This window comes from Hyperolius riggenbachi, chromosome 10 (assembly GCF_040937935.1).
Source record: "Hyperolius riggenbachi isolate aHypRig1 chromosome 10, aHypRig1.pri, whole genome shotgun sequence".
NCBI lineage: Eukaryota > Metazoa > Chordata > Amphibia > Anura > Hyperoliidae > Hyperolius > Hyperolius riggenbachi.
In genome coordinates, this window is record NC_090655.1 from 290,404,025 (window position 1) to 290,422,153 (window position 18,129).

The following is an 18,129-nucleotide window of genomic DNA, read 5'->3' on the forward strand; positions in this document are numbered from 1 at the left end:
CTGTGTGTTTGTGGTGGCTGCGATGGTGGTGTAACTGCACATGCCACTGTACCAGCTTTAACTGCCCTGCTGGTGCTCGCCACTTCACCAGGGTATACGGCAGTGCTGGTGCTCGCCACTTCACCAGGGTATACGGCAGTGCTGGTGCTCGCCACTTCACCAGGGTATACGGCAGTACTGGTGCTCGCCACTTCACCAGGGTATACGGCAGTGCTGGTGCTCGCCACTTCACCAGGGTATACGGCAGTGCTGGTGCTCGCCACTTCACCAGGGTATACGGCAGTGCTGGTGCTCGCCACTTCACCAGGGTATACGGCAGTGCTGGTGCTCGCCACTTCACCAGGGTATACGGCAGTGCTGGTGCTCGCCACTTCACCAGGGTATACGGCAGTACTGGTACTCTCCACTTCACCAGGGTATACGGCAGTGCTGGTGCTCGCCACTTCACCAGGGTATACGGCAGTACTGGTACTCTCCACTTCACCAGGGTATACGGCAGTGCTGGTGTAAGGTCCAGGATGTGCTGCGCTGCTGGTGCTCGCCACTTCACCAGGGTATACGGCAGTGCTGGTGCTCGCCACTTCACCAGGGTATACGGCAGTGCTGGTGCTCGCCACTTCACCAGGGTATACGGCAGTGCTGGTGTAAGGTCCAGGATGTGCTGTGCTGCTGGTGCTCGTCACTTCACCAGGGTATACGGCAGTGCTGGTGCTCGCCACTTCACCAGGGTATACGGCAGTGCTGGTGCTCGTCACTTCACCAGGGTATACGGCAGTGCTGGTGCTCGCCACTTCACCAGGGTATACGGCAGTACTGGTGCTCGCCACTTCACCAGGGTATACGGCAGTGCTGCTGCAAGGTCCAGGATGTGCTGCGCTGCTGGTACTCTCCACTTCACCAGGGTATACGGCAGTGCTGGTGCTCGCCACTTCACCAGGGTATACGGCAGTGCTGGTGTAAGGTCCAGGATGTGCTGTGCTGCTGGTGCTCGCCACTTCACCAGGGTATACGGCAGTGCTGGTGTAAGGTCCAGGATGTGCTGCGCTGCTGGTGCTCGCCACTTCACCATGGTATACGGCAGTGCTGGTGCTCGTCACTTCACCAGGGTATACGGCAGTGCTGGTGCTTGCCACTTCACCAGGGTATACGGCAGTACTGGTGCTCGCCACTTCACCAGGGTATACGGCAGTACTGGTGCTCGCCACTTCACCAGGGTATACGGCAGTACTGGTGCTCACCACTTCACCAGGGTATACAGCAGTGCTGGTGCTCGCCACTTCACCAGGGTATACGGCAGTGCTGGTGCTCGCCACTTCACCAGGGTATACGGCAGTGCTGGTGCTTGCCACTTCACCAGGGTATACGGCAGTGCTGGTGCTCGCCACTTCACCAGGGTATACGGCAGTGCTGGTGCTCGCCACTTCACCAGGGTATATGGCAGTGCTGGTGCTCACCACTTCACCAGGGTATACGGCAGTGCTGGTGCTCGCCACTTCACCAGGGTATACGGCAGTACTGGTGGTCACCACTTCACCAGGGTATACGGCAGTACTGGTGCTCACCACTTCACCAGGGTATACGGCAGTGCTGGTGCTCGCCACTTCACCAGTGTATACGGCAGTGCTGGTGTAAGGTCCAGGATGTGCTGTGCTGCTGGTGTATGCCTCACCATGTAAACCCAGATCAGCGCTAGCACCACTCTGCTGCCCTTGGGGCTGATCCTGCGCCACCTGCAGTCCACTGACATGGGGTCGGGTACACCTGACCATAGCAGAACCCCAACCTCGTCATCAGAGCTAACGGTCAGAGAGCCACTGCTGTATACAGGGTTATATTCTGACCCGCTGGATTCTGCGGATGAGGCATCCCCATCACTCTCATCTGACAGGGCCAGAATCCAGTAGGCCTCTTCAGCGGAATACAACTTTTTGGACATTTTGGCCTCATTAAATTTAGGGGGTACTCATCTGAGACTATCAGGAAAAAGGAGCACTTGTCTAGCACAAAAAAAAATGAAAGAACTGCTTGTGAAGTAAAAATAAAAACTGTAATCGCTAAAAAGGATCAACACCGATCTTTATAATGCTGCAGAGATGGTATTGTGTTTTTGCAGTGATCAGAAAAAAAACATTTCTGTCTCTTGCGGTGGGGCAGTCAAACGCAAGTGTGAGCGAACGATCAGGCCTTATTAGGTGAATAATGTGGTTTTTGTGGAGCCTACACTAAGGTGACCCTAATCTACTGATATAGATCTGACTGCGATCAGTACTGATCACTTACAGATACTATATAGTACTGTTCAGGTCTGAAGTGTTCTGGTGCTGCACACAGTCTGAGCTTCCTATCCTTAGTGGTGCTGCACACAGTCTGAGCTTCCTATGAGCTGTTCAGGTCTGAGCTTCCTATCCTTAGTGGTGCTGCACACACAGTCTGAGCTGTTCAGGTCTGAGCTTCCTATCCTTAGTGGTGCTGCACACAGTCTGAGCTGGTCAGGTCTGACCTTCCTATCCTTAGTGGTGCTGCACACACAGTCTGAGCTGATCAGGTCTGAGCTTCCTATCCTTAGTGGTGCTGCACACAGTCTGAGCTGTTCAGGTCTGAGCTTCCTATCCTTAGTGGTGCTGCACACAGTCTGAGCTGTTCAGGTCTGAGCTTCCTATCCTTAGTGGTGCTGCACACAGTCTGAGCTGTTCAGGTCTGAGTTTCCTATCCTTAGTGGTGCTGCACACAGTCTGAGCTGTTCAGGTCTGAGCTTCCTATCCTTAGTGGTGCTGCACACAGTCTGAGCTGTTCAGGTCTGAGCTTCCTATCCTTAGTGGTTCTGCACACACAGTCTGAGCTGGTCAGGTCTGAGCTTCCTATCCTTAGTGGTGCTGCACACACAGTCTGAGCTGTTCAAGTCTGAGCTTCCTATCCTTAGTGGTGCTGCACACAGTCTGAGCTGTTCAGGTCTGAGCTTCCTATCCTTAGTGGTGCTGCACACAGTCTGAGCTGTTCAGGGCTGAGCTTCCTATCCTTAGTGGTGCTGCACACAGTCTGAGCTGCTCAGGTCTGAGCTTCCTATCCTTAGTGGTGCTGCACACAGTCTGAGCTGGTCAGGTCTGAGCTTCCTATCCTTAGTGGTGCTGCACACAGTCTGAGCTGTTCAGGTCTGAGCTCCCTATCCTTAGTGGTGCTGCACACAGTCTGAGCTGTTCAGGTCTGAGCTTCCTATCCTTAGTGGTGCTGCACACACAGTCTGAGCTGTTCAGGTCTGAGCTTCCTATCCTTAGTGGTGCTGCACACACAGTCTGAGCTGTTCAGGTCTGAGCTTCCTATCCTTAGTGGTGCTGCACACACAGTCTGAGCTGTTCAGGGCTGAGCTTCCTATCCTTAGTGGTGCTGCACACAGTCTGAGCTGTTCAGGTCTGAGCTTTCTATCCTTAGTGGTGCTGCACACACAGTCTGAGCTGTTCAGGTCTGAGCTCCCTATCCTTAGTGGTGCTGCACAAAGTCTGAGCTGTTCAGGGCTGAGCTTCCTATCCTTAGTGGTGCTGCACACAGTCTGAGCTGTTCAGGTCTGAGCTTCCTATCCTTAGTGGTGCTGCACACAGTCTGAGCTGTTCAGGTCTGAGCTCCCTATCCTTAGTGGTGCTGCACACAGTCTGAGCTGGTCAGGTCTGAGCTTCCTATCCTTAGTGGTGCTGCACACAGTCTGAGCTGTTCAGGTCTGAGCTTCCTATCCTTAGTGGTGCTGCACACAGTCTGAGCTGTTCAGGTCTGAGCTCCCTATCCTTAGTGGTGCTGCACACAGTCTGAGCTGTTCAGGCCTGAGCTTCCTATCCTTAGTGGTGCTGCACACACAGTCTGAGCTGTTCAGGTCTGAGCTTCCTATCCTTAGTGGTGCTGCACACACAGTCTGAGCTGCTCAGGTCTGAGCTTCCTATCCTTAGTGGTGCTGCACACAGTCTGAGCTGTTCAGGTCGGAGCTTCCTATCCTTAGTGGTGCTGCACACAGTCTGAGCTGTTCAGGTCTGAGCTTCCTATCCTTAGTGGTGCTGCACACACAGTCTGAGCTGTTCAGTTCTGAGCTTCCTATCCTTAGTGGTGCTGCACACAGTCTGAGCTGTTCAGGTCTGAGCTTCCTATCCTTAGTGATGCTGCACACAGTCTGAGCTGTTCAGGTCTGAGCTTCCTATCCTTAGTGGTGCTGCACACAGTCTGAGCTGTTCAGGTCTGAGCTTCCTATCCTTAGTGCTGCGCACACAGTCTGAGCTGTTCAGGTCTGAGCTTCCTATCCTTAGTGGTGCTGCACACAGTCTGAGCTGGTCAGGTCTGAGCTTCCTATCCTTAGTGGTGCTGCACACAGTCTGAGCTGTTCAGGTCTGAGCTTCCTATCCTTAGTGGTGCTGCACACAGTCTTAGCTGGTCAGGTCTGAGCTTCCTATCCTTAGTGGTGCTGCACACAGTCTGAGCTGTACAGGTCTGAGCTTCCTATCCTTAGTGGTGCTGCACACAGTCTGAGCTGTTCAGGGCTGAGCTTCCTATCCTTAGTGGTGCTGCACACAGTCTGAGCTGTTCAGGGCTGAGCTTCCTATCCTTAGTGGTGCTGCACACAGTCTGAGCTGTTCAGGTCTGAGCTTCCTATCCTTAGTGGTGCTGCACACAGTCTGAGCTGTTCAGGTCTGAGCTCCCTATCCTTAGTGGTGCTGCACACAGTCTGAGCTGGTCAGGTCTGAGCTTCCTATCCTTAGTGGTGCTGCACACAGTCTGAGCTGTTCAGGTCTGAGCTTCCTATCCTTAGTGGTGCTGCACACAGTCTGAGCTGTTCAGGTCTGAGCTCCCTATCCTTAGTGGTGCTGCACACAGTCTGAGCTGTTCAGGTCTGAGCTTCCTATCCTTAGTGGTGCTGCACACACAGTCTGAGCTGCTCAGGTCTGAGCTTCCTATCCTTAGTGGTGCTGCACACAGTCTGAGCTGTTCAGGTCGGAGCTTCCTATCCTTAGTGGTGCTGCACACAGTCTGAGCTGTTCAGGTCTGAGCTTCCTATCCTTAGTGGTGCTGCACACAGTCTGAGCTGTTCAGGTCTGAGCTCCCTATCCTTAGTGGTGCTGCACACAGTCTGAGCTGGTCAGGTCTGAGCTTCATATCCTTAGTGGTGCTGCGCACAGTCTGAGCTGGTCAGGTCTGAGCTTCCTATCCTTAGTGGTGCTGCACACAGTCTGAGCTGTTCAGGTCTGAGCTTTCTATCCTTAGTGGTGCTGCACACAGTCTGAGCTGTTCAGGTCTGAGCTTCCTATCCTTAGTGGTGCTGCACACAGTCTGAGCTGATCAGGTCTGAGCTTCCTATCCTTAGTGGTGCTGCGCACAGTCTGAGCTGGTCAGGTCTGAGCTTCCTATCCTTAGTGGTGCTGCACACAGTCTGAGCTGGTCAGGTCTGAGCTTCCTATCCTTAGTGATGCTGCACACAGTCTGAGCTGTTCAGGTCTGAGTTTCCTGTCCTTAGTGGTGCTGCACACAGTCTGAGCTGTTCAGGTCTGAGCTTCCTATCCTTAGTGGTGCTGCACACAGTCTGAGCTGGTCAGGTCTGAGCTTCCTATCCTTAGTGGTGCTGCGCACAGTCTGAGCTGTTCAGGTCTGAGCTTCCTATCCTTAGTGGTGCTGCACACAGTCTGAGCTGTTCAGGTCTGAACTTCCTATCCTTAGTAGTGCTGCACACACAGGCTGAGCTGTTCAGGTCTGAGCTTCCTATCCTTAGTGGTGCTGCACACACAGTCTGAGCTGTTCAGGTCTGAGCTCCCTATCCTTAGTGGTGCTGCACACGCAGTCTGAGCTGGTCAGGTCTGAGCTTCCTATCCTTAGTGGTGCTGCACACACAGTCTGAGCTGTTCGGGTCTGAGCTTCCTATCCTTAGTGGTGCTGCACACAGTCTGAGCTGTTCAGGTCTGAGCTTCCTATCCTTAGTGGTGCTGCACACAGTCTGAGCTGTTCAGGTCTGAGCTTCCTATCCTTAGTGGTGCTGCACACAGTCTGAGCTGTTCAGGTCTGAGCTTCCTATCCTTAGTGGTGCTGCACACACAGTCTGAGCTGCTCAGGTCTGAGCTTCCTATCCTTAGTGGTGCTGCACACAGTCTGAGCTGTTCAGGTCTGAGCTTCCCATCATTAGTGGTGCTGCACACAGTCTGAGCTGTTCAGGTCTGAGCTTCCTATCCTTAGTGGTGCTGCACACACAGTCTGAGCTGCTCAGGTCTGAGCTTCCTATCCTTAGTGGTGCTGCACACAGTCTGAGCTGTTCAGGTCTGAGCTTCCCATCATTAGTGGTGCTGCACACAGTCTGAGCTGTTCAGGTCTGAGCTCCCTATCCTTAGTGGTGCTGCACACACAGTCTGAGCTGTTCAGGTCTGAGCTTCCTATCCTTAGTGGAGCTGCACACAGTCTAAGCTGTTCAGGTCTGAGCTTCCTATCCTTAGTGGTGCTGCACACAGTCTGAGCTGTTCAGGGCTGAGCTTCCTATCCTTAGTGGTGCTGCACACAGTCTGAGCTGCTCAGGTCTGAGCTTCCTATCCTTAGTGGTGCTGCACACAGTCTGAGCTGGTCAGGTCTGAGCTTCCTATCCTTAGTGGTGCTGCACACAGTCTGAGCTGTTCAGGTCTGAGCTCCCTATCCTTAGTGGTGCTGCACACAGTCTGAGCTGTTCAGGTCTGAGCTTCCTATCCTTAGTGGTGCTGCACACACAGTCTGAGCTGTTCAGGTCTGAGCTTCCTATCCTTAGTGGTGCTGCACACACAGTCTGAGCTGTTCAGGTCTGAGCTTCCTATCCTTAGTGGTGCTGCACACACAGTCTGAGCTGTTCAGGGCTGAGCTTCCTATCCTTAGTGGTGCTGCACACAGTCTGAGCTGTTCAGGTCTGAGCTTTCTATCCTTAGTGGTGCTGCACACACAGTCTGAGCTGTTCAGGTCTGAGCTCCCTATCCTTAGTGGTGCTGCACAAAGTCTGAGCTGTTCAGGGCTGAGCTTCCTATCCTTAGTGGTGCTGCACACAGTCTGAGCTGTTCAGGTCTGAGCTTCCTATCCTTAGTGGTGCTGCACACAGTCTGAGCTGTTCAGGTCTGAGCTCCCTATCCTTAGTGGTGCTGCACACAGTCTGAGCTGGTCAGGTCTGAGCTTCCTATCCTTAGTGGTGCTGCACACAGTCTGAGCTGTTCAGGTCTGAGCTTCCTATCCTTAGTGGTGCTGCACACAGTCTGAGCTGTTCAGGTCTGAGCTCCCTATCCTTAGTGGTGCTGCACACAGTCTGAGCTGTTCAGGCCTGAGCTTCCTATCCTTAGTGGTGCTGCACACACAGTCTGAGCTGTTCAGGTCTGAGCTTCCTATCCTTAGTGGTGCTGCACACACAGTCTGAGCTGCTCAGGTCTGAGCTTCCTATCCTTAGTGGTGCTGCACACAGTCTGAGCTGTTCAGGTCGGAGCTTCCTATCCTTAGTGGTGCTGCACACAGTCTGAGCTGTTCAGGTCTGAGCTTCCTATCCTTAGTGGTGCTGCACACACAGTCTGAGCTGTTCAGTTCTGAGCTTCCTATCCTTAGTGGTGCTGCACACAGTCTGAGCTGTTCAGGTCTGAGCTTCCTATCCTTAGTGATGCTGCACACAGTCTGAGCTGTTCAGGTCTGAGCTTCCTATCCTTAGTGGTGCTGCACACAGTCTGAGCTGTTCAGGTCTGAGCTTCCTATCCTTAGTGCTGCGCACACAGTCTGAGCTGTTCAGGTCTGAGCTTCCTATCCTTAGTGGTGCTGCACACAGTCTGAGCTGGTCAGGTCTGAGCTTCCTATCCTTAGTGGTGCTGCACACAGTCTGAGCTGTTCAGGTCTGAGCTTCCTATCCTTAGTGGTGCTGCACACAGTCTTAGCTGGTCAGGTCTGAGCTTCCTATCCTTAGTGGTGCTGCACACAGTCTGAGCTGTACAGGTCTGAGCTTCCTATCCTTAGTGGTGCTGCACACAGTCTGAGCTGTTCAGGGCTGAGCTTCCTATCCTTAGTGGTGCTGCACACAGTCTGAGCTGTTCAGGGCTGAGCTTCCTATCCTTAGTGGTGCTGCACACAGTCTGAGCTGTTCAGGTCTGAGCTTCCTATCCTTAGTGGTGCTGCACACAGTCTGAGCTGTTCAGGTCTGAGCTCCCTATCCTTAGTGGTGCTGCACACAATCTGAGCTGGTCAGGTCTGAGCTTCCTATCCTTAGTGGTGCTGCACACAGTCTGAGCTGTTCAGGTCTGAGCTTCCTATCCTTAGTGGTGCTGCACACAGTCTGAGCTGTTCAGGTCTGAGCTCCCTATCCTTAGTGGTGCTGCACACAGTCTGAGCTGTTCAGGTCTGAGCTTCCTATCCTTAGTGGTGCTGCACACACAGTCTGAGCTGCTCAGGTCTGAGCTTCCTATCCTTAGTGGTGCTGCACACAGTCTGAGCTGTTCAGGTCGGAGCTTCCTATCCTTAGTGGTGCTGCACACAGTCTGAGCTGTTCAGGTCTGAGCTTCCTATCCTTAGTGGTGCTGCACACAGTCTGAGCTGTTCAGGTCTGAGCTCCCTATCCTTAGTGGTGCTGCACACAGTCTGAGCTGGTCAGGTCTGAGCTTCATATCCTTAGTGGTGCTGCGCACAGTCTGAGCTGGTCAGGTCTGAGCTTCCTATCCTTAGTGGTGCTGCACACAGTCTGAGCTGTTCAGGTCTGAGCTTTCTATCCTTAGTGGTGCTGCACACAGTCTGAGCTGTTCAGGTCTGAGCTTCCTATCCTTAGTGGTGCTGCACACAGTCTGAGCTGATCAGGTCTGAGCTTCCTATCCTTAGTGGTGCTGCGCACAGTCTGAGCTGGTCAGGTCTGAGCTTCCTATCCTTAGTGGTGCTGCACACAGTCTGAGCTGGTCAGGTCTGAGCTTCCTATCCTTAGTGATGCTGCACACAGTCTGAGCTGTTCAGGTCTGAGTTTCCTGTCCTTAGTGGTGCTGCACACAGTCTGAGCTGTTCAGGTCTGAGCTTCCTATCCTTAGTGGTGCTGCACACAGTCTGAGCTGGTCAGGTCTGAGCTTCCTATCCTTAGTGGTGCTGCGCACAGTCTGAGCTGTTCAGGTCTGAGCTTCCTATCCTTAGTGGTGCTGCACACAGTCTGAGCTGTTCAGGTCTGAACTTCCTATCCTTAGTAGTGCTGCACACACAGGCTGAGCTGTTCAGGTCTGAGCTTCCTATCCTTAGTGGTGCTGCACACACAGTCTGAGCTGTTCAGGTCTGAGCTCCCTATCCTTAGTGGTGCTGCACACGCAGTCTGAGCTGGTCAGGTCTGAGCTTCCTATCCTTAGTGGTGCTGCACACACAGTCTGAGCTGTTCGGGTCTGAGCTTCCTATCCTTAGTGGTGCTGCACACAGTCTGAGCTGTTCAGGTCTGAGCTTCCTATCCTTAGTGGTGCTGCACACAGTCTGAGCTGTTCAGGTCTGAGCTTCCTATCCTTAGTGGTGCTGCACACAGTCTGAGCTGTTCAGGTCTGAGCTTCCTATCCTTAGTGGTGCTGCACACACAGTCTGAGCTGCTCAGGTCTGAGCTTCCTATCCTTAGTGGTGCTGCACACAGTCTGAGCTGTTCAGGTCTGAGCTTCCCATCATTAGTGGTGCTGCACACAGTCTGAGCTGTTCAGGTCTGAGCTTCCTATCCTTAGTGGTGCTGCACACACAGTCTGAGCTGCTCAGGTCTGAGCTTCCTATCCTTAGTGGTGCTGCACACAGTCTGAGCTGTTCAGGTCTGAGCTTCCCATCATTAGTGGTGCTGCACACAGTCTGAGCTGTTCAGGTCTGAGCTCCCTATCCTTAGTGGTGCTGCACACACAGTCTGAGCTGTTCAGGTCTGAGCTTCCTATCCTTAGTGGAGCTGCACACAGTCTAAGCTGTTCAGGTCTGAGCTTCCTATCCTTAGTGGTGCTGCACACAGTCTGAGCTGTTCAGGTCTGAGCTTCCTATCCTTAGTGGTGCTGCACACACAGTCTGAGCTGGTCAGGTCTGAGCTTCCTATCCTTAGTGGTGCTGCACACAGTCTTAGCTGGTCAGGTCTGAGCTTCCTATCCTTAGTGGTGCTGCTCACATAATCTGAGCTGTTCAGGTCTGAGCTTCCTATCCTTAGTGGTGCTGCACACAGTCTGAGCTGTTCAGGTCTGATCTTCCTATCCTTAGTGGTGCTGCACACACAGTCTGAGCTGTTCAGGTCTGAGCTTCCTATCCTTAGTGATGCTGCACACAGTCTGAGCTTCCTATCCTTAGTGGTGCTGCACACAGTCTGAGCTGTTCAGGTCTGAGCTTCCTATCCTTAGTGGTGCTGCACACACAGTCTGGGCTGTTCAGGTCTGAGCTTCCTATCCTTAGTGGTGCTGCACACACAGTCTGAGCTGTACAGGTCTGAGCTTCCTATCCTTAGTGGTGCTGCACACAGTCTGAGCTGTACAGGTCTGAGCTTCCTATCCTTAGTGGTGCTGCACACACAGTCTGAGCTGTACAGGTCTGAGCTTCCTATCGTTAGTGGTGCTGCACACAGTCTGAGCTGTACAGGTCTGAGCTTCCTATCCTTAGTGGTGCTGCACACACAGTCTGAGCTGTACAGGTCTGAGCTTCCTATCCTTAGTGGTGCTGCACACAGTCTGAGCTGTTCAGGTCTGAGCTTCCTATCCTTAGTGGTGCTGCACACAGTCTGAGCTGTACAGGTCTGAGCTTCCCATCATTAGTGGTGCTGCACACACAGTCTGAGCTGTACAGGTCTGAGCTTCCTATCCTTAGTGGTGCTGCACACAGTCTTAGCTGGTCAGGTCTGAGCTTCCTATCCTTAGTGGTGCTGCACACAGTCTGAGCTGTTCAGGTCTGATCTTCCTATCCTTAGTGGTGCTGCACACACAGTCTGAGCTGTTCAGGTCTGAGCTTCCTATCCTTAGTGATGCTGCACACAGTCTGAGCTGTCCAGGTCTGAGCTTCCTATCCTTAGTGGTGCTGCACACAGTCTGAGCTGTTCAGGTCTGAGATTCCTATCCTTAGTGGTGCTGCACACAGTCTGAGCTGTTCAGGTCTGAGCTCCCTATCCTTAGTGGTGCTGCACACAGTCTGAGCTGTTCAGGTCTGAGCTTCCTATCCTTAGTGGTGCTGCACACAGTCTGAGCTGGTCAGGGCTGAGCTTCCTATCCTTAGTGGTGCTGCTCACATAATCTGAGCTGTTCAGGTCTGATGAGCAGCAGGAATTGTCTGTAGCAGTTCTCCTGTTGGGATGTGAAGCAGGAATTGTCTGTAGCAGTTCTCCTGTTGGGAAGTGAAGCAGCACTTGTTATTGCTTGCGGTGAGTGCCTTCTTGTGTTATTATTATTAATTTATACATCACCAGCTTTTTCCGTGGCCCTATATGCAACTTGCGCCATATTACACATAAAGGCTATAAATAAAAAGTGATCTCTTTAAGATGGAAGTATCTTACTTTATTCGCCAATCATCAGTGAGCAAGTATCAAGATTGTTGAATTGATTGTTCAATTCTGCTACTGACTGTCCTCAGAGGAGCTCACAATCTAATCCCTTACATTATACAGCACCACAGAAGGTGAGAGAGTTTCATTTCACATACAGCAAAGTCCCCAGTACCCTGCGAGGATTGCCGGTCACATGTGCTCGCCAGTTGCCTGAGCATCCGGCCTAAAAACCACTAAATACTCACCGAGAGTCCAGCGCCGCCTCCTAACCTTCCTGTAGCTCCCGGTGGCATTCCGAATCCTCCGAGCACAGCTCTGTGTCACCTGACCCGCGTCACGTCACATGACACCCCAGGAGCTGTGCACAGACGCCGGAGAGCCGCTAGGAGCTACAGGAAGGTTAGGAGGCAGCGCTGGAGGCTCAGTGAGTATTTAATGCCCTGGAAAACCACATGCATCCCCAAAAACACAATCCCCATTATTTCCTCAGGTATTCCGAGTACTTGAAACTTCTGCCCAGATTATATTGGTCCCCGCCCTCATACCTAGCCACACCCCTCTATCTCCCGGATACTCCCTGGCTGCTCTCCCTTCCTATGACTGATAAATGAGGCTGCAGTTACCTGACTGACCACGCCCAGATGATATTGTCCCCGCCCTTATACCTAGCCACACCCCTCTCTCTCCCGGATACTCCCTGGCTGCTCTCTCTTCCTATGACTGATAAATGAGGCTGCAGTTACCTGACTGACCACGCCCAGATGATATTGTCCCAGCCCTCATACCTGGCCACACCCCTCTCTCTCCCGGATACTCCCTGGCTGCTCTCTCTTCCTATGACTGATAAATGAGGCTGCAGTTATCTGACTGACCACGCCCAGATGATCTTGTCCCCGCCCTCATACCTGGCCACACCCCTCTATCTCCCGGATACTCCCTGGCTGCTCTCCCTTCCTATGATTGATAAATGAGGCTGCAGTTACCTGACTGACCACGCCCAGATGATATTGTCCCCGCCCTCATACCTAGCCACACCCCTCTATCTCCCAGATACTCCCTGGATGCTCTCTCTTCCTATGACTGATAAATGAGGCTGCAGTTACCTGACTGACCATGTTCAGATGATATTGTCTCCGCCCTCATACCTGGCCACACCCCTCTATCTCCCTGGCTGCTCTCTCTTCCTATGACTGATAAATGAGGCTGCAGTTACCTGACTGACCACGCCCAGATGATATTGGCCCTGCCCTCATACCTGGCCACACCCCTCTATCTCCCTGGCAGCTCTCTCTTCCTATGACTGATGAATGAGGCTGCAGTTACCTGACTGACCACGCCCAGATGATATTGGCCCCGCCCTCATACCTGGCCACACCCCTCTATCTCAGTGGCTGCTCTCTCTTCCTATGACTGATAAATGAGGCTGCAGTTACCTGACTGACCACGCCCAGATGATATTGGCCCCGCCCTCATACCTGGCCACACCCCTCTATCTCCCTGGCTGCTCTCTCTTCCTATGACTGATAAATGAGGCTGCAGTTACCTGACTGACCACGCCCAGATGATATTGGCCCCGCCCTCATACCTGGCCACACCCCTCTATCTCCCTGGCTGCTCTCTCTTCCTATGACTGATAAATGAGGCTGCAGTTACCTGACTGACTACGCCCAGGGCTGGATTTGTACTCCTTACTGCCCAAGGCCACTGTCGCCAGCCGCCCTTCTTCAGTATAGGTAGTGAGATGACCCCTCCCCTCTAGTATAGTTAGCCAGCACAGGCGGCTAGAAGCAGAGTACAGGCTTGTAAATGCTGTACCAGTTTAGCCTGCTGCTTTGGTGCCCTTGCTTCTGTGGTGCCCTAGGCCATGGCCTATGTGGCCTTGGCCTAAATCCGTCCCTGACCACGCCCAGATGATATTGTCTCCGCCCTCATACCTAGCCACACCCCCTCTATCTCCCGGATACACCCTGGCTGCTCTCTCTTCCTATGACTGATAAATTAGGCTGCAGTTACCTGACTGACCACGCCCAGATGATATTGTCCCCACCCTCATACCTAGCCACACCCCTCTATCTCCCGGATACACCCTGGCTGCTCTCTCTTCCTATGACTGATAAATTAGGCTGCAGTTACCTGACTGACCACGCCCAGATTATATTGTCCCCACCCTCATACCTAGCCACACCCCTCTATCTCCCGAATACTCCCTGGCTGCTCTCTCTTCCTATGACTGATAAATGAGGCTGCAGTTACCTGACTGACCACGCCCAGATGATATTGTCCCCGCCCTCATACCTAGCCACACCCCTCTATCTCCCGGATACTCCCTGGCTGCTCTCTTTTCCTATGACTGATAAATGAGGCTGCAGTTACCTGACTAACCACGCCCAGATGATATTGTCCCCGCCCTTTTACCTAGCCACACCCAGAGCCGGGACAATGTCCTCCAGCACCCAAGGCTGAGACACCAAAGTGCGCCCCTCCACCCCTCCCACCCCAGCCATCACACACTGATTGCTATTAGACTAAGAGGGCCACAGGGCCCACAACCTCCCCAACACCTTAATATCTAGTTATCTGGCTTGCAGTCACTGCCATGTATCCCCTTTTCTTATTTCTTTCTGCTTCAAACACAATTAGGAATGACAGCTGAATGAATTGTGCGCCCCCTCCTACACTGCGCCCTGAGGCTGGAGCCTTTCCAGCCTATGCCTCGGCCCGGCCCTGGCCACACCCCTCTCTCTCCCGGATACTCCCTGGCTGCTCTCTCTTCCTTATTGCCCAAGGCCACTGTCACCAGCCGCCCTTCTTCAGTATACGTAGTGAGATGACCCCTCCCCTCTAGTATAGTTAGCCAGATGACTCCTCCCCCTTCACTCTAGTATAGGTAGCCTGATAACCCCCCAAGTATAGGTAGCCAGATGACTTCCTTAATCCCTCCCCCCCCCTTCAGTATAGGTAGTTAGCTCGCCTTCTCACCGCAGCAGCTATCAGTGTCACTCATTTCTCCGTTCGTCTCCAGTGCAGAAGCTTCCTCTTCCTTTCCGTCTCCAATGCTGCCCAAGTCCATAGCCGCCGGCCACAATGCAAACGTGCAGAGAGAGCAAGGTGGCTGCTGCACAGGCGGCTAGCAGCAGAGTACAAGCTTGTAAATGCTGTACCAGTTTAGCCTGCTGCTTTGGTGCCCTTGCTTCTGTGGTGCCCTAGGCCATGGCCTATGTGGCCTTGGCCTAAATCCGTCTCTGACCACGCCCAGATGATATTGTCCCCGCCCTCATACCTAGCCACACCCCTCTATCTCCCGGATACACCCTGGCTGCTCTCTCTTCCTATGACTGATAAATTAGGCTGCAGTTACCTGACTGACCACGCCCAGATGATATTGTCCCCACCCTCATACCTAGCCACACCTCTCTATCTCCCGGATACTCCCTGGCTGCTCTCTCTTCCTATAAATGATAAATGAGGCTGCAGTTACCTGCCTGACCACGCCCAGATGATATTGTCCCCGCCCTCATACCTGGTCACACCCCTCTATCTCCCGGATACTCCCTGGCTGCTCTCTCTTCCTATGAGTGATAAATGAGGCTGCAGTTAGCTGACTGACCACGCCCAGATGATATTGCCCCCGCCCTCATACCTAGCCACACCGCTCTATCTCCCGGACACTCCTTGGCTGCTCTCTCTTCCTATGACTGATAAATGAGGCTGCAGTTACCTGACTGACCACGCCCAGATGATATTGTCACCGCCCTCATACCTAGCCACACCCCTCTATCTCCCGGACACTCCCTGGCTGCTCTCTCTTCCTATGACTGATAAATGAGGCTGCAGTTAGCTGACTGACCACGCCCAGATGATATTGTCCCCGCCCTCATACCTAGCCACACCCCTCCCTCTCCCGGATACTCCCTGGCTGCTCTCTCTTCCTATGACTGATAAATGAGGCTGCAGTTACCTGACTGACCACGCCCAGATGATATTGTCCCCGCCCTTATACCTAGCCACACCCCTCTATCTCCCGGATACTCCCTGGCTGCTCTTTCTTCCTATGACTGATAAATGACGCTGCAGTTACCTGACTGACCACGCCCAGATTATATTGTCCCCGCCCTCATACCTGACCACACCCCTTTCACTCCCGGATACTCCCTGGCTGCTCCCTCTTCCTATGGTTGATAAATGAGGCTGCAGTTACCTGACTGACCACACCCTGATGCTATTGTCCCCGCCCTCATACCTAGCCACACCCCTCTCTCTCCCGGATACTCCCTGGCTGCTCTCCCTATAGGTGATAAATGAGGCTGCAGTTACCTGACTGACCACGCCCAGATATTGTCCCCGCCCTCATACCTAGCCACACCCCTCTCTCTCCCGGATACTCCCTGGCTGCTCTCTCTTCCTATGACTGATAAATGAGGTTGCAGTTACCTGACTGACCACGCCCAGATGATATTGTCCCCGCTCTCATACCTAGCCACACCCCTCTATCTCCCGGATACTCCCTGGCTGCTCTCTCTTCCTATGATTAATAAATGAGGCTGCAGTTACCTGACTGACCACAAGATGGCGAGCTCCCCTCTGCCAGCTGGAACGCAGAAACCGGAAATACAGAACCACAGAGAGGAAGTGATGAAAGGCCGGTAGTTGGTGGGTGGAGCATATTGTCCTGCAGCTAATGATAGCGCTACAATCACACAGAGGAGGTCACGTGGTGGGCAATGACGTCACTGGTATTTCCCGCCCTCTGCACGTTGGAAGAAGGAGACCGGAAGTGGTGATAGACCGGAAGTGGCGATAGAGCTCGTGCTGGCTGCAGAGGAGGGGAAAGGTTACTTTGTTCATATTTTATTTCCCGCCTGTAACTATAATTAATAATCAATTTAACATTTGTAAAGGGCTTTCCTCCTGTCACACCCAGTGCCTGAGAGCTGCAGCCACCAGGGGGGAGGGGAGGGGCGCATAGTGGGGGAGGGGAGGACTGGTTTTGGGGTGTGGGAGGAGTACATAGTGTGGGAGGTGTGGACTGGTATTGGGGTGAGGGAGGAACACATAGTGGGGGAGGGGAGGACAGGTATTGGGGTGGGGGAGGAACACACAGTGGGGGAGGGGAGGACAGGTATTGGGGTGTGGGAGGAGCACATAGTGGGGGAGGGGAGGACAGGTATTGGGGGGAGGGAGGAGCACATAGTGGGGGAGGGGAGGACAGGTATTGGGGTGAGGGAGGAGCACATAGTGGGTGAGGGGAGGACAGGTGTTGGGGTGAGGGAGGAGCACATAGTGGGGGAGGGGAGGTATTGGGGTGGGGGAGGAGCACATGGGGGGGGGGGGGAGGACAGGTATTGGGGTGAGGGAGGAGCACATAGTGGGGGAGGGGAGGACAGGTATTGGGGTGAGGGGAGGAGCACATAGTGGGGGAGGGGAGGACAGGTATTGGGGTGACGGAGGAGCACATAGTGGGGGAGGGGAGGACAGGTATTGGGGTGAGGGAGGAGCACATAGTGGGGGAGGGGAGGTATTGGGGTGAGGGAGGAGCACATAGTGGGGGAGGTGAGGACTGGTATTGGGGTGTGGGAGGAGCACATAGTAGGGGAGGGGAGGTATTGGGGTGAGGGAGGAGCACATAGTGGGGGAGGGGAGGACAGGTATTGGGGTGTGGGAGGAGCACATAGTGGGGGAGGGGACTGCAGGTATTGGGGTGAGGGAGGAGTACATAGTGGGGGAGGGGAGGACAGGTATTGGGGTGTGGGAGGAGCACATAGTGGGTGAGGGGAGGTCAGGTATTGGGGTGAGGGAGGAGCACATAGTGGGGGAGGGGAGGACAGGTATTGGAGGGAGGGAGGAGCACATAGTTAGGGAGGGGAGGACAGGTATTGGGGGGAGGGAGGTGCACATAGTGGGGGAGGGGAGGACAGGTATTGGGGTGAGGGAGGAGCACATGGGGGTGGGGAGGACAGGTATTGGGGTGAGGGGGGAGCACATGGGGGTGGGGAGGACAGGTTTTGGGGTGAGGGAGGAGCACATAGTGGGGGAGAGGAGGACAGGTATTGGGGTGAGGGAGGAGCACATAGTGGGGGAGGGGAGGACAGGTATTGGGGTGAGGGAGGAGCACATAGTGGGGGAGGGGAGGACAGGTATTGGGGTGAGGGAGGAGCACATAGTGGGGGAGGGGAGGACAGGTATTGGGGTGAGGGAGGATCACATAGTGGGGGAGGGGAGGACAGGTATTGGGGTGAGGGAGGAGCACATAGTGGGGGTGGGGAAGTGTATAGTGTAGAGGACATTCTGTGCACTTCCTGTTTGTCACACAAAGAGAATAGACACGCACTGCAGACTTAGACATGATTGGAGAAGAGGATTCTGGGAATGTCATATTACTAGAGAGGGGAGGAGGGTTCTGGGAGTGTCACATGACTGGAGAGATGAGGAGGGTTCTGGGAGTGTCATATGACTGGAGAGGTGAGAAGGAATTTGGGAGTGTCACATGACTGGAGAGGTGAGGAGGATTGTGGGAGTGTCACATGACTGGAGAGGTGAGGAGGGTTCTGGGAGTGTCACATGACTGGAGAGGTGAGGAGGATTCTGGGAGTGTCATATGACTGGAGAGGTGAGGAGGATTCTGGGAGTGTCACATGACTGGAGAGGTGAGGAGGGTTCTGGGAGTGTCACATGACTGG

The 18,129-nt window shown here is 53.7% G+C and overlaps 1 protein-coding gene across 1 annotated transcript in view; it reads left to right on the plus strand.

The window, feature by feature from the left end:
* The window catches only part of LOC137537290 (zinc finger protein 585A-like), an 87,261-nt gene that overhangs the window by 46,577 nt on the left and 22,555 nt on the right, over positions 1-18,129 (plus strand). The window lies entirely within an intron of this gene.